The sequence below is a fragment of the Pezoporus wallicus genome, unplaced genomic scaffold, assembly GCF_028554395.1.
Source record: "Pezoporus wallicus isolate ANWC-B61680 ecotype Strahan unplaced genomic scaffold, APGP_CSIRO_Pwel_v1 contig_5767, whole genome shotgun sequence".
Lineage (NCBI taxonomy): Eukaryota > Metazoa > Chordata > Aves > Psittaciformes > Psittacidae > Pezoporus > Pezoporus wallicus.
This window is the reverse complement of record NW_026640599.1, coordinates 4,655,191-4,667,555: the sequence shown is the minus strand read 5'-3', so window position 1 is coordinate 4,667,555 and position 12,365 is coordinate 4,655,191. Positions and strand designations below refer to the sequence as shown.

The following is a 12,365-nucleotide window of genomic DNA, read 5'->3' as shown; positions in this document are numbered from 1 at the left end:
TTGTGTAAATTCTTTGAAGTCACTGCAAACTGTTCCAGGGGAGAAAAAAAAATATTAAGAAAATATATTCACCAGCAATTACTAAAATACTTTCAGCTACAGTGCTATGATGATGCTTATTGTACCTAGAAGTAAAATTTCTCATGGCTGAAGGGAAAGATCTTGATTTTTCAAGCAGAAAATAAAAAAGGATGAAAACTATTCAGCATCACATATCCATGAAAGAGGTCATGGTTTAAAAACACAGAGACTTTTAAATTAACATTAATAAACATAGAAATGTGACTGATGCTGCATGCTGACTGGACTGGAACATTCTTTGTGTTTCCCACCTGATGACTGGAACTCCTCACTGAATCACAGCTACCGTTTCCCAATACTGATTATACAGAAAAACAGACCACTCCAGTGTCATACCATTCCAAATGCCATTAACTGAACTCATATCAGGTTGCCCAGAGGGGCTGTGGCTGCCCCATCCCTGACAGTGTTCAAGGCCAGGTTGGATGGGGCTTTGAGCAGGAAGGTGCTTTATAATCTTACATGTAACAAGAGTTAAGGGACATCCCATGAGACTAGAATTACTGCTCTCACACCCTGTTCCTCTTCCACCTTTAAATACAGTCCCCTGAAGAGCTCAAGACAGGCTGTCCATAAGAAAAAAGGCACCATTCGGAGATCTCTTTTCAGCATCAATGACATGCAAAAACTTCTCTGGTCTTTCCTCAACACATATGCCTTGGGCATGACATCAGTTTCCATTCTCTCCATGATTTGCTTCTATTACTGATACACAGAAAAGCAGTAAAATCTCAGCAAACTCTCAGTGGGAGCTTATTCCTGTGACGGGATTTTTCTTGAGCTTTTCTTCAAAGAAACTATCCCTACTGCTAGACTCTGTCTGCCTACGAGTAACATGCTGCCTTTTTATGCATATGATCAGAGATAGCGGAAGCTACTTCCTTACAAAAATATGGAAAAATTAAGATATTAAGATATTTTCTGTGCTCCTAGCATCTGTATTAGGTGAAGACAGCAAAGAAAATTTATTTTCTTTTACTAGGTAAAACTTCACATCTGATACTTCATTTTCCTCCTCCTCCTGTTCCTCCAGTTCTTGTCAGTTAATTTGGTAACTTTCTATTAGATTTATTCAAAAGAACTTTTAGAAAATCTAGAGAGTTCTATGCAGACTCTTTATGAAATCTATCTTCAAGACCTCCCAGACACCCTCTTCCCCATCAATTCCTATTCATGATTTGTCTTTCAAATGGGCTACTTTCTGAGGTGCCACTGGTATTCAAAAAACTGTGTATCTATTTCAACACATGAATTTCGCTTTGGTAGATAATATGAAAATCCACAGTTGTCACCTCTTTTAGGTGACAGCCTTACTGAAATTTCCACAAAGTTAAAATATTCTGTTCAATCATTTCTTCCTAATAGGTGTTTCCATTTTTGTAACTGGGGCACTACAAGCTGACACTGTCTCCAAAGAGGAAATCCGATATTTACAAGCAACTTGAAAATACAGCTTTCGCCTTTGAACACTATTTTCCTGCTCTCTTCAAGCACTTTGTGTAGTCTGGTTTGAAAACTAAATCATGCAGGAAAAGAAAACAACAAAACAACCCCTGAAAAACCTCACTAACAGGCTGTACTTCCAATAATAAAATCCAAGAGAAGACTCAGAGATTTGCCCAAAAGAGCAGCTCTGCTACTGGATGCCTCACTCCAGCCATTGCATCGGCTTGTACTGAGCATCAGCACAGCATCAGTTATTCAAAGCCTAAGCAAGAGGATCAGCGAGGAACCGTCCATCATGATTCTGAGAGGCACAGCAGGTTTTATTGATTTTCAAGGTTATCCACCCTCAAATACATCAACTAAAAAGACTCTGCATCTCACGCTTCCACAGCTTGCTACATCAGATATTCTTCTATCATTCAGTACGTTGGAAGTTTATTTCAAGAGAGCTGCAAGATATATGAATATGATCCCAGAAGAGATTACATGAATACTCAAAGCTTTGTGTGATGGTACATTGACAAACCTGCTTCCTCCTGTGGATAGTTCATTATTGAGATGCCTGTTGTAGTAGCATAGTTCAAGACAAATTTGAATTTTGCATTAATTGGGGGTATTTGATCTCCATCTCAGCTACAGAACTATTGATTCCTAAAGAATAGCTATGCTAAGAGTTCTAAAGCAGAATCTAATAAACTTGGACTGAAAACCTTACACAGACCATCACTTTAACAGTGAAACATTCTTAAAAGAATAACTGCAACACTGTAAATTTCCCATTTCCTTCAAACACAATAAAAATGTGTTTAGATGGCACTATGCTTAGATCATACTAAGCACAGTATCATCTAAAAAAAAGTCATATGGTACTAAAGATTTACTTTTCTGAAGGAAAAATGGAAGAAAAGGAAAAAGGCTGATTTTAAGCATCAACTGTTCTTTCCATATACACAAATGCAAGATGCCCTTAGATTGCCTTTTCACAGACAGATTCTCGTGTCTCACCATTTTCAATGACTGACATGAGTCCCTGCTTTACAAAATGCTGTCTTCTCTGATGTACTCTTATTGTGAGCAGTGGGCGACAGCTGCCATTATTAAAGAGAGTAATTCATAGAGAATTTCTTGAACAGAGATTTTATACACCAGCTTCTTCTAAGAGATAAACTACCAGCTACAGAAATTCATAGCAGAAGTGTAATTCCAAGTACTGATTCTCGAAAGCTCTCTGTGGCAACTATACTCAAAAGAGAAAGTAACAGGGGAAACGAAAGTAGGCATGCGAGTGTACGCGCACCGACAAACAGAGCAGAATGGATGCACTGCAGGGTGGCATAAAATTCATGTCATCCACTAAGGGGCCTATGGCAAGTGAAGGAGGAAGAAAATTAGGAAAGAAAGACACCTTGGGGAACATTGCTGAGCTGTGACAAGGCAGCCAGCACCTGCAAGCACAATTCAGCTACCCAGGACATTATGGGGAGCCTAATATAGCAACTGAATACCTGAATTCATGCTCAGGGAAGTCAGAGGTATGATTTAAGGCTGGCACTTTGAAAATTCACATCATTAGATTCAAAATGATTAACTTGGTAGTGCTTTCTAAGGAAACCTTCTTTGCGTTTTCCTCATTCAATAACTCATGTAACATCTAAATAAAGACTAATTAAAAGGAGAGTTTGATTTAATGATGCCTATTAGTAGCTGAAAGAAAAGTATCTCAGTACAATGCTTTTTCAGCCTTTGGATTTTGACATGTCATTCCCTGGCACTTAGGAATTAGTGGGTTAATTCTGACAGTTTCGTTTATGGCAAATAAGAAAAGCCTGTCCTCAGCAGGCTGAAATTTGCTATGCAGGAGTTTGCATTTCCACAGGAAAACGCTTAGAGGTCTAATTCTTCTAAGAAAGTGAAACCTACTGCATGAATCCAGTGACTCTGGTTACAGTAAATGCTATTTTGGAAATACTTAACAAAGGCACCCAGCAACTTCAGCTGCATTCTGCAAAGACATCAAAAAAATAAAAAAAAAAAGCAGAAAAGTTGATACCTCAAAGTTAGTTTAACACAGCTGCACACACACAAAAACTACATAATGGGTCCTGCATTGTATCATGACAGGTGTGAAGACTGGCTGCACTTCAGTGTTTCATTATGTATTTCCATACTATAGCTTGTTTCTATTACTTCAAAGGTTAATACCAATTCTCAATTTTGAGGGTTTTATTCCTTAGCTTTTAAATAGTTAACAATGCCTCTGCTCTACAGATTGATTTAAACACAAAATAAACTCTGTTTTGACTTGAGACACAGCAGGTGCAATCCTGGTCAATGATGGAAAATAGTCTGTGGAAATGTCAACCCACTCATGGGTTGATGAGTGGAAGAGGCCGAAGAGGATGGAGATAGGGACTTTTTATTACAGGTTTAGTTCAGAAATAATAAAACCACTTCAAATCACTGAGCACTGTCAAAATCCTGTCTCATTAATTCAGAGGAGGTGGAGGATCTGCTTTGTTGATTGCAACTGAGATTTTCAAAAAGACCTATGCAAGTTAAGGATGTCAAACAACACTTCATGCATAATTGTCCAGCTGAATCCCTGAGACCATGAGCCTCTGCCCATCCGCCCCGAAACTACATCTTTGTTCATACTCTATTCAGAGCCTCAGGTTGTGTGCTCAAAATTCCCTTTGCAACTGGGAGTCATAAAAGCTACTGCAGCAACTAAAGAAAGTAAATTTGATTCCTGCTCCATCACCTGTCTTCAGGAATTAGCATTAAGTAAAATGACTTGAGACTTGAGACAGTATTACAGAAACTGATAATAACATAAGGGACTTTTATAGTTTTCTCCTTGATAATCTGGAAGAACTATCAAAACAACGACAGGAAACTGTTATAGGTGAGAACAAATACACAAACTCTGCAGAACATGAAAAACTTATCTTCATTTATTTATCTTAGCTAGTAGCTAAACATGAAAAGTAATTCCTTCCCTTCCCTTTCTGGCACCTCTCAGTATACCTCAAGTTAATTTATTTTCTCCAAGAAATCCCGCAAGAATTATTAAGAACTAGGACACAAGTGTCAAAAGCATGCATCAACTGTATCTTTCTTCTACTTGGAAATGACATTTCAGGGAAGAAGTGCCCAAATAGTTATTACATTTCTAAGTAAAATTGCTGCTCCTACAGAGAATCTGGTGGCTTGACAAACTGTTTTTGCTCCATTTTGCAGCAAACTGGAGAGCTGCTTACAGCTTCAGAATACTTTTTTGGACATATTCAACAGACAAAAGTTTTATTTTCAGCTGTTCAAAGAGGATTCAACTTTTAACACTTCAATAAAACCTTCCCTGCATTTTCACTGTTTTCATGCAGGTAAGTATACTGAGAGTTCAGTATCATAAGCACAAAATACAGCTGGGAGGATGTATCACTTCCTCTCTCCCCCGAACCTCCCCCCTCCATTCTTTCTAGGACTATTTTTCTGCCCCAGTGTCAATTCTATTTTTTTCATTAGCTTCTTCAGCAGTTAAAACCTCTAAAGTCAGGTCATTTTATAGCACCCTAGAAAATGTTTGGCATATGCCATCTGGATGAACATATGGTAAAAATGTAATTAGAAGGAAAAAAGGTTTGCTGGTTTCAGAAGTTGGTGACAGCTTTTTTGATAAAATTGGATAGAGGGAAATCTGACACGTAAAAAAATTTCAAAATCGACTCTTCCTCCACTGGTAGGCATGATGTGCAATCTAAAGCAAGACAAAGTGAGGCAAAATCACAGTGAATAAAACTGACATGAATACAAATTTAGAGGGATAAAAAGATTTATGCTCGTCTTCAGGCAGACATTGGGAAAAATATGTCAAAAACGTATTTTACAATGACAATTAGCACCCTCATATTGACAATATTACATGTGTAGTATGTGAATGCTTCTGCATTCTGCATATCCTATATATGAATGCTATATATTTGGAAGAAAACAAACTTCTGTACTTGAATCCCACAAAGACATGGAAATAAGCCTCAAGGCCCAGCTGCAGACTAGCAGTTGTTTGTTCCAAGGTTCGTGTCTACAGATTGCCAGAGAAGCTCCCATTTATTTTCCTTCTCTCAGGATGGCCACAAGCATTTCTAGAGCTCTGTTCATGATGAACATTGAGTTTCTTGATGGCTATATTGGGATGAGACTTTTCAGGCATCAGTCAAATAGCAGAAATTGCACAGAAACATCTCCATGAAAATTGGCCACGGCAAAGAACGAGCCACAGAGGAAGGAAAGATATGGAGGAACCCTGCAGAGAAGATTTATTAATATCATAAGAACAAAATAAAGGACAAAAATGAAAACAAATACTGTCTTCAACACTTAAATATCTTGAGAAAAACTTGACACTGTAACACTTGACACTTTAACACTTGAGAAAAAAAATCTCAAAGGAGAACATCTCCCAAAAGAAGACAGTAAGAGCTCCCAGCAGCACTGGCCACCTGAATGCTGGGATTTCCTCCTCTGCAAGCAGGGCATGGTGCCAGCCTTAGCCTTCTTTACTGACTGAAATATACAGCCAACATTGAAGAGCCAATGATGAGTATGTCTAAATTGCACCCGTACACATATGGCATATAATGCATGCTGACAGCCCTCCCCCTTAATGTGTAATTATGCTGCTACACACCACACTGAATGGCATTTCTGCACCCAGTTTTTGTCCCAGCAATTTTTTCCCACCAGACTGACACTAGGTTTAGCAACTATGCTTCTGGTTTCAAAGCCTGAAGTGAGATTCAAAGTGGAATGAGATTCAGGAGCCCACTCTGTAGGCTTGAATATAGCCAAAGGAAGGTCACAAATTATTCATGCGTACAAGACTGGATGGAGAACAACCTGTGTCCCACAAGCAATTCCAGGGCAAGCCCTGTGGGAGAGAGCAAGGCAGCAGAAACTGCAGGGGCTCACATTAGCTGGTTATGCCAAGGGCCCCAAATGCACCACCAACTGGGCCTTGTCTTTTCCTGTAACAGAGATTTAGGACCCCACTGGCATTTCCTTCCTTGAAGAAGGTTTTCATCAAGTTGCTTCTCACATATGCAGCAAGGGCTGGTTGTGCAGCTCAGGGACGCAGGGTGTTTGGCCACCTGCCTGGCCCAGGTCTTTCAAGAAAAAAACTGCATGATATGCTTTTGTTAGAAACCAGAATTACTGGCTCTCCTCCAAGGCAGGAATGCCATACATTTACTGAAGTATACTTTGCTTTTTTCTCCACAAAAGGCATTTTCTTTATGTGATCTGAGCAACTGCATTTAGGATAGCAAACTGCAATGAGGTCTTTAAAGATGAGCTGAAATATAGCTTTTCATTATCTTTTATTCATGCATCAATAAACCCTGTTGCAAGTAAAGATACAACAAGGGAGGAAAAAAATCCAAACAACGAAGATTTACTGAACTCCAAATACACAATAAATTCATTTGGGCCGAAAGTGTACTCTGGAAAACAGAACAAATAATTCCTATCCATCCTGCTTTTGAGAAGTTTCATGCTAACCCCCATCAACAGCAATCTGTCAGCTCCTGCCTAGCTGAGCTCTGCAGCAAACCACAGAGGAGCTACACTGAGGGCTACCAGTGTTTCCCATCTAGCAATGAAAAGGAGCTGCCCTCTCCAGCTCAACATGAACTACTTGTGTAATTGAAACGTTAAATAAAGAAAGGGGGAGGAGAAGCATCATGGAAATAGCTTTTTAAGATGCTCATTAAATTAGGAAAGCTCCTGATGAAAAAAAAGCCGGTCTGGTGCAATGCTGGAGGCTTGCTCCAACATGCACTTGTCACTCTTTGTAAACACTAAGTGTGTAACATAGCGTTGTAAGAGGACAGAATCCAGATTTAATGTGCCCATTGTAACCCACGTGGTTACAATGGGCACATTACAAAGTACAGCTGGGCTTGGCACGAACAAGCAACTGGAATACCAAAGCCCCTGCTTCAGCATCTTTGTACCTGCCTACCTCTGGTAGCTCAGTACAGTTATGAGCATATGGAGATAAGCACTTTCAACAGAAGTAAAACCTATTAATTTCTTCTTTGAACATAATCTTCCTCATTCCTTCATCAAATGAATGGATGAGCAGGTCACAGAAAGGGCTTTGAGTTATCTTTTTCTTCCTTTTCACAGTTTACACTAGAGGGCTCCTGAACCAAAGTCAGGTTTTTCTGGTGGTACCCCATTCACTGCCTCTTCAGCAAAACATAGCCTTACTCAGGTGGAAACTAAACATCATCTGGAAGTAGCAATCAAGTGAAAGTAGCAACATACATGTTAGCAGATACAAAGTGGGCACTCAACACTGCAGTTTCTTAGTTCACGTACAATCACGTATTTAAAGCTTCAGGGATATAAACTACAATATCATTGTGGTGGCTACCGTTCTCTGCACTTGGAAGCTGGTTGGAGAGCTGATTTCAGCAAAGGGAAAATGGCAACCCCATTAGAAATGCAAGTTTCTCTGAGTTCAGGGGCACACAGAGAAACAATGTCTATGTCAGTATAATAAGCTCTCTCAGGTTTCCCATGCTCAGCATGGATTCTCTTCCCTGGAGACTCAAGCACAAGGAATCTTATAAAGTTGTTGTGCTTTTATAAGTGCAACTTCTGCACTGAAGCAATGAGTGCAAGGAAAGGCTTTTCATTCTCCAGCTACAAGACAGAAGTGAGTTTTTATAAAGTGAAAAGGATCTACAAGCAGCAAAGGTGTATGGAATGAATTTAAAATATTTTCATATTGACTCATAAAAGCCCCAAACTCAAGCCTTCACATTCTGTATCTAAGTCTTCACAGTCAGTCTTCAAAGTAAATCTAATTCTGTAACACCTTTGGAGAAGGCCTCCAGGACAGACAGGAAAAAGAGAAACCATCTCTTTCTTTCCCCTTTCTTCTAACAATGTACAAATAGAGAGGATTACTTTTCTTGACTGCTGATTTGGGAGTGTGCCATAATGACTCCTCAGCAAATGCAAAACAAGAGAGAGAACTTAATTGAAATAATCTAGAATGACAGATTGCACTGATGGGAAGTGAGGCTGCCAGATAGAGCTGTCATGGGAAAATTAAACTTGGCCTATAGGAAGGAGGAAAAAAAAAATCAGGCATGTTTGATAATTTTTTAAATTTATTTTTCCTGATAGATTATTTGCTATACTTCAGCACAAGATGGCTGAATGGTTTTTCTGGGCCTACTTTTTCATTTCAAAGGAAGCTGATAACCTTTCTAAGTGACAGCACTTCTAGTAACCACAGCATATTTTATACACCTTTAAAATAAAGCATTTTGCTGATCATGTTTCAGCTTCACTGTATCCAAGAAGCTTTTGCTAAAGCCTGTGAGGTAATTTCTATTTACCTATTGTGCTTGTTTGGGCTGGGATAGTGTTAATTTCCTTCATAGTAGTGAGCATGGGGTTACGTTTTGGATTTGGGCTGAAAACAGCATTGATAATTCAGGGATGTTTTTGGCTATTGCTGGGCAGTGCTTACACAGAGCCAAGGCCTTTTCTGCTCCTCACACCACCCCACCAGCAAGTAGGTAAGGAGTTGGGATGGGAAACAGCCAGGACAGCTGATCCCAACTGACCCAAGGGATAACCCACATCATACAATATCATACTCAGTATATAAAGCTGTGGGAAGAAGGAAAGGGGGATGTTCAGAGTGATGGTGTTTGGCTTCCCAAGTCACCATTATGCATAATGGAGCCCTGCTTTACTGGAGATGGCTGAACACCTGCCTGCCCATGGGAAACAGTGAATTAATTCCTTATTTTGCTTTGCCTGCATTCATTCAGGAAAAAAAAAAAAAAAAGGAATGAAATTATAATGGAAGTTGTAGCCAGGCTGATCAACACAAAAAATTTCCCCTGTTTATCTCAAGAAAGCCCAATTCACTGTAAACAGAGAATAGAAGCTCTTAATAAGGCAGGCAAACTAACTGTTCTAGAACACATACCATGGAATAAAAGTCATAGATTTTAGTGAAACACTGATTTTAAAGTGAAAGAAAATGCTATGTTAGCAACTCAAGAAGGAGAAGGGTATATATCCAGGTGAAGCTGGGATGATTTGTGTCAGGCAGTGGCTGAGTCAATACAACAGAATATTGAATACTGATCATAAAATCCTACATGCAAAACAGAGGAATTTATTGAGCCAGTTAATAATCAGCCAATGCCTACCACAACTTTAGTAATAATACTAATGAACCGAATATTTACAAGACTCTTGATACATTGTAATATAAATAGTAGAATTACAGAATCACAGGATGGTTTGGCTTGGAAGGGACCTTAAAGGTCACCTAGTTCCAATCCCCCTGCCACAGGCAGGGACACCTTCCACTAGACCAGGTTGCTCAAAGCCCTATCAAACTTGGCCTTGAACATTTCCAGTGATGGGGAAGCTTTTCTGGGCAACCAGTGCCAGTGACTCAACACCCTTACAGTGAAGAATTTTTTCCTAATGTCTAATCAAAATCTTCCCTCTGTCAGTTTAAAGCCATTTCCCCTTGCCCTGTCACTACATGTTCTTATAGAAAGTCCTTCTCCAGATTTCTTGTAGGACCCTTTAGGTACCAGAAGATTGCTCTAAGGCGTCCTCAGAGCCTTCTCTTCTCCAGGCTGAACAACCCCAACTCTCTCAGCCTGTCTTCATAGGAAGAGGTGCTCCAGCCCTCTGATCATCTTCCTGGTCTTCCTCTGGACCAACTCCAAGAGGTCCATAATATTTAGTATGTAAGCTGTCAACATAGCCAAAATTTTGTTCACTTTAGATGAATAATAGATGATAGGTTTAGGTGAAGTTCCTGTGAAATTTAAGACACTGGGACCGTGCTTTTTTCCCCACAGAGAAGAACAAACCTTTACGACTTCTAAAATAAAATGAGAAATGAATAGGCAGTGAGCTGTGTAACTCTCATCTACACAGCAACAGTTACAGACCAGTGCCTCATCAGCAGTGCAAAATGATAAAAGCAGAGAAAGAAGGTATTTGGAGACATTTTTTTCTTTTTATACTGCATGTTTCTCTTCTAGTATTCTTCACCTATCACAAATATCTATTTAGTTTTTAAGACAAATGTACGATTTTGAAAAAAATGTAACAAATGAGAGAATTAAGGAATTAAATGCTTTCTGCAATATATGCAGAACATGTTGCTTCATGATTTTATCTTTTTCCTATTGTAAATAATACAGAGTAGAGCTTTATAAGGTTCCTAAATAGGCATTTAATTTTGACGAGGCAGAAATATGAAGATTCTAGTACAGCATTTTTGCATTTTAAAAAGAGCACATAAGCCTCAAGTTTAATTATCATCACATAAAAATTGGCATAATCTTATGAAAAATGAAGTCTTTATGCATGTAATAAACTCCTAACAGAGAATGCGAGACAGTTAAGTGGCATAAACATGCTTAACGTCAGAACTTGCTAAAACTTAACTCTACTGACAGATGATAAAAGTTCCACAAGCTCCACCCCTGAACCTTGATCAACATCTTAGAAGCATTTATAAAAATAATGTGCTGCAAGGTTTTTAGAATTCATTTTTCCCTTTCATTTTCACCGAGGGCACCAAAACAGAGTTACACACAGAGCACAGCCACAGCCAGGGCTACTGACACCTGCAACAGCTCCAGTGGTCTAGAAGAGCTCCCCCTCCTGTATACCAGGGAGAATTCGTCATTAACTTCTATTATTTATCCTTAACTTCTATCAGACTTACCTCTTTCAGCTAATTCCAAACTAAATGATCCTCACTCTGGAGTTCAGACCAATTCCACAGATAATTTGCTTTTTGCCTAAGCTGCAAACATATCACTCTTTTCTGAAATCTACAAGCTGATAAGCTCTGCAAAGACCATTCTCATGAAAAAATACAATTAAGGGCTGTCAAAGTTTCAGAACTGAAAAAGTACCAAAATTATTTTGGAATATTGATTATATCTTTTTTATGATAAACAACACTGGTGCATTTCTAACATTAAATACAGTGCTGAAACAAAGACTTTAGAGACTCAGACTTTCCCCTGCCAGGGATGGGGCAGCCACAGCTTCTCTGGGCAACGTGTGCCAGAGCCTCAACACCTTTTTAGTGAAGAATTTTTTCCCAGCGTCTAATCTAAATCTTCCCTCTGTCAGTTTAAAGCCATTCCCCCTTGTCTTGTGATACATTCCCCTTGTAAAAATTGCATCTCCATGCCCTATCTGAGATCACAATGCTTTCAGACCACTCTGTGCCCTAAACCCTGGGGTATGTGTGCGGACTTACCAAGCCTCCTGCCCCCCAGCTCTGCCAGCAGTGACCACTGGCCAAACCTTTCCACCAAAGCACATGGACTTCATGGTGGTCACTGCCTCCTTCAGCTGTGGTATGTTTTACACCACAAAGCTGGCAACATACATATACACACGCATATATATCTTTACTGACATCTCCAGAAATTAGGCACTTGGTCATGTGATAGCCTACAAGGTGAAAGAACATTTAGGAGAGTGATTTTTAATAGAATAAGAGGTCAACATAAGTAGGAAGCTTCACTCCTTCACATCTTTAGTTACTCAGACAACCAACCTTTATATTTTCAGATCACATAATGTCTATAAATGAAATATAGCATCATTTATTCATATAGCATCTTTATTTAACAAAATATGCAAATCAAACTGTTATTATTCCAGAAATCATGAACTCGGAAAGATTAATTAGAGATGTTTTACTCAGTTCTGACAAGCTGTTCAACTTCAAAAACTATATAGAATCATAGAATCATAGA

At 39.1% G+C, this 12,365-nt stretch overlaps 1 protein-coding gene across 7 annotated transcripts in view; it reads right to left on the bottom strand.

Annotated features, from left to right (window-relative positions):
- The window catches only part of FRMPD4 (FERM and PDZ domain containing 4), a 306,521-nt gene that overhangs the window by 79,099 nt on the left and 215,057 nt on the right, over window positions 1-12,365 (bottom strand). The gene's annotated exons all lie outside the window — the stretch shown is intronic.